General features: G+C 38.0%; 1 pseudogene; it reads right to left on the bottom strand.

The window, feature by feature from the left end:
• Positions 1 to 1,388: 1,388 nt before the first annotated feature.
• Positions 1,389 to 4,098, bottom strand: LOC138053525 (uncharacterized; annotated as a pseudogene).
• Between the last annotated feature and the right edge of the window lie 423 nt (positions 4,099 to 4,521).

Here is a 4,521-nt window from a genome sequence, read left to right as displayed (position 1 = left end):
AAGTAACTATATCCAAATTTTACAAGAGCCAAATCTAACTTCCAAATCAGACATTTCCTTAAAACAAGAGTTTTTCTTTTTATTTGCTCAAAGAATTGTTCTGGGACTAGAATTCTAGTGTGTTTAAAATAAAAATAAAAATAAAAATTTAGCGTGTTTTTTTCCATGTTAATAATATCTCAATTAACTTTTTAAATATGCTCATAATTTACAGAAATATTTGATGTAAGAATGGAACACTATACATTAATGACTGTTTGAATAATGATTTTGCAAACATGTCTTGTGGCTCACGTGGGATCAATAACTTCGATCCCATGGGTAGAACAAAGCTTTTTTATTCTCCGGGGACAACATGGCTGCCATATGATTAACCCTTTAAGTACCAAGAGTGACCAATATCAAATTTCTGCCCATCATATCAATACTTAATCAAGGGAATAGGTTAGGAGAATGAATGAAATGATCACCTGAGAAAATTGATTTTGCTTTGACCTTCTTCCAACTTATACTGTGAGATAATGTATAGAGATCAGTCAGAAGAACAAACTACTTTCAAGTCGCTTGATCAAAATGTCCTTCTTTCCACCAGTTGAAAGGTTCCTTTTCGTAAGTTCTGCTTTAAGCTCTACAACAGTTATCTCTTTTGGGTTCTTAGCACTCCAAGATACTGCTTCTTTTCCATTGTGCAGCAACTCATGTAACTGTAGATCAACATTGTCAGCAAACCGCTGACCACACTCTGAATCAGGACATACATATGGCTTGAAAATCTCTACAAGCTGAGGGGATAATTTCTGCTGCTCTGCTGAGTTGACAATATCTTGACTTTGGAGACATGAATGGCAAAGATCACCATCCACTTGCTTGATTCTGCCACAGTTACAAACATCTTCAGAAACACAATGTGGGGGTACTCGTGACTTAAAGTGGGACTTGTATGTCTGTGGTAATGGTTGATGTTCATGAAGATACACATTTCGTACATAATTTGCCGTCATCACTTGCCACCATTTACCTGACTTGTCTGTTCTGTTGGATCTGTTGCTGAGTTTCAAGTCATTCTTCACTGCTGAATGCTTGGCCTCTTTTCCCTGCTGAGAAATTATACCATAGCCAACGTGATACATATCATAGAGCTTTAATGCATGGTATGGTAGAGCATAACCCACTCTCCAAGATTTTACATTCACATGGCTTGGGAAGAATAAACAAAGGAGATTGAAATACAGTTTGCAATTCTCCTCAAGTTCCAATAGCTCTGCTCTTGTTGCAGATACCTTGTTGAACAAAGCACAAGCATTTCTTAGGTACGGCACAAGTTGACTTAGTGCTAGTCGCTTTACCCTCTAAGGGAATTCTAGGCAATCAACTAATCGGTACCCATACTAGGCAATTGCAATGGCTTGATCTCCTTTTAACCGCGTTGAGATCTTATTGAACTTTGTCTTTTCATCCTCGCAGTGTTCCTTGATAGAAGGTACAAGAAACACCAAACCACAACCAGCAACTAGTGTTTCTTGTTGATCCTCCAATACTGGTTCAGGGACAGGGGCAACAGTTACTGGGGCAGCTAAAACTTTGACAAACTGGTCAAAAAGGTCTCTTTGTGCACTCTCTTGGTTTACAATGTTAAGAAACTGTTGCCATGCATTTATCTCGCAATGAAGGGGCTCTGGTCTTTGCCTGTGTGCAAATACTCCAATCCGGGGAGGACCAAGCTGTCGCATGCCTTTGCCTGCCATGTACTGGAGCTTCCTCTCATGTTTAGCAACATCAGACAAGGAATCCTTCAAAGTAGATTAAAACTTTTGAACACTTTTTGCATGGTTTTCTCTGTCTGCATTTGTGTATGGTTTCCAGGTATCAGTTGTTTCAAACCCAATAGAGCCACCCATTGTGCAAATGTCACCTGAGGAAATGATTAAGGGAAACAATCAGAGGAATGCACCTTTCTAGTAGACAAACACATACTGAAGAGCTAAATATTGTTTGATGCTCAAACATTATTAATTATTAAGTGTCTTCTGTTTTGGGGACACGTTATTGTCATTCAAATCATATAAATTCCATTATGGGAGTAATAAACTCTATTAATTAAACAGTTTACTTCAACAGTGCATTTTTGCCATGTCTGAGTATGAAGTTAAGGTGTTTTCTTTAATTACTGACTTTGCTTTAGAATGTATGAATTTAACACAAATACCAGGTATATAGCTGTAGTCACATCTGTTACCTTTATGCACATTAGCATAAGGAGAGGGGTACGTTGCAGCTTGGGTCGTCTCGTTATTTGCCCATATCTGCAGATGACTGGATCTCTACAGTGCATTCTCTTCCAGCAATTATTAACACATTACCCTCCAACACTGCCATCTCGTCAGTGTGTTGTCTCCACAGATCTTCCAACACTTTATGTTTTTCACTTAAACTGACACAGTGTAGCAAATATTGATAGGCGGAGCTTTGAACTCTGTCTCCGAAGTTCCATGAGGTTAAGCTTCCAATGGACATTGACAGTTGGCCTGTCTCTGGGCCCCATCATCTGAAAATTGTATGACAAAATTATTCACAAGGTCATTGTACCAAACAAGCCTTTTTGAAAGATGAGGAACCCTTAGGTGAAGATCAATTATTAAAGACTAGTCCAGTAATAGTTCGTGAAACACCAGCAACACCAGGAAGCTGTGTGACATGTCCAATGTTCAAGCTGTTCACAAATTTCTCTACCACCGAATTGCATGCTAATTTTGGCAGTCTTAAGTCAATGCCTGCGCAAGAAATGTTCCTGGGTAGCCATGTTTCTGATTCTGGGTCAAAAAAAAGAAGATTGAGTTCTACACACAAGAGTGTATTTCCTGCGTGACAGGTGATTTTGGTACTTTGTTGCCACTGCTTGTTTCACAGCTGTAGGTGATGTTTCATGTGCATTCATAGCATTGGAGAAGATTTTCTTGAGATGATTTCCTTTGTTGTACATAACAATTAATTTGGTTATAAGTTCCTTTGGGGCATTTGCAGCAAGATAACCCCAGGCACCATAAAATGAACCAGTTTCTCCTCAATGTAAAAATGTCAGAGCCTTTTTGGTTTCATTTCTTCGCCTGTATCTCGTGCTAGAACCAGAGTCAGTGATGATAGTTTTCGAGGTACTGTTACTCTCTCTTTTTGCTTTGGAAAAATGCTTGTAGTCCAGGCCAAGTGCTGAAATCATACATTTTAGCTCTTCGAGCTGTTTTGTCAGGGTCAATAATTTATCTTGAGCCTCTTTCACTGTTTCCTCTGACCTCTTCAACACAGTTTGAAGTTTGGTGAATTTATCATCTAAGGAATACAGCAGGAAGAATGTTACATAGTCATATTGCAAATATGATTGTACTAAGACTTTTAATTCTAAAACATCAATTGCAAAACTATATTTCATAACCATCTGCATTATAAACAAACCTATTGGATGTATATATCACCACCACCCTCAGTGACTGGCTTGTACTAACACATCCTATACTCTACCATAAACCCCTCATGATTGTACACCAAATGGCTGTAGTTAATGCACTGTAAAGTCCACTCTTTGACTAGAATTTCTTCAATGGAGTAGAAGTTCCTAAATTATTGTAAGATCCCCAGATAAGAATATTTATTTTTAATATAAGAAATTGTCTTGTAGTAGTACCGAACTACCTCTTACCAACCTAATAAACGTGAGGATGATGAAATTTGGAGAAATTCTACTTTGAAAGTGGTCAGACATAAACACATTTGCAGTGAGGGCATTAAGACTGTGTGACATCCATTTAATAAGCCCAAAATTTGAAATCAGTTCATTTTAATATGCCTACCTTTCTCTCTCAACTTGTTACGAATATCTTCTTCGGACTTTGAAAGGTCATTTTGGCGTTGATTCAAGGAAAGCTCTCTCGCAGCAAATTCCTCTTCACGAAATTTTCTTTTTCTGACGTTTAGTTGATATACAGAGGATGACTCCCAAAAGTGATTTATGTCTTTCTGGGTATTACAGCGACCCTTGTGCCCGGAAAGCTTGGAGCACTTGCAATTTTTCGTACACAAACTATCCTTCTTCCCCACTGCCGCCATATTGAATTTTCAGACCACAAGTGACACAACTTTAAAGTTTCTCTTCATTCTGTTGTAATTTTCCATGACATCTATGCGTAAGTTTGAGCAAGTAAGGCTTCAAATTAAAAATTTGACTTAACGAAAAATCATGTAACTTTATTCTCGAACAGATATTAAGCCAAACACACGTATATTTTTGTAAAATTACAAATTTCGTGGCATTACTTGCTCACTATCTGGTTTCTACTGGGGTATCCAAAGTCAAAACAGAAGAGATGTATGTCCCCTACCCTCTGCACCCATGTATATAGATATTTGGCTCAAACCCAGGGCTCTGGAAATTGTTTTTTGGTTGAAAGTTGGTTATTTTAAATGCAAGAAGCGGCCCTAATCAGCTGAAATCAGATCTGATTATTGCTTCTATCGAGTGGTAGATACTTT

Source organism: Montipora capricornis, chromosome 6 (assembly GCF_036669925.1).
Source record: "Montipora capricornis isolate CH-2021 chromosome 6, ASM3666992v2, whole genome shotgun sequence".
In the NCBI taxonomy this organism is placed as follows: domain Eukaryota; kingdom Metazoa; phylum Cnidaria; class Anthozoa; order Scleractinia; family Acroporidae; genus Montipora; species Montipora capricornis.
The sequence above is the reverse complement of the archived record's forward strand: the minus strand, read 5'-3'. Positions and strand labels throughout refer to the sequence as shown.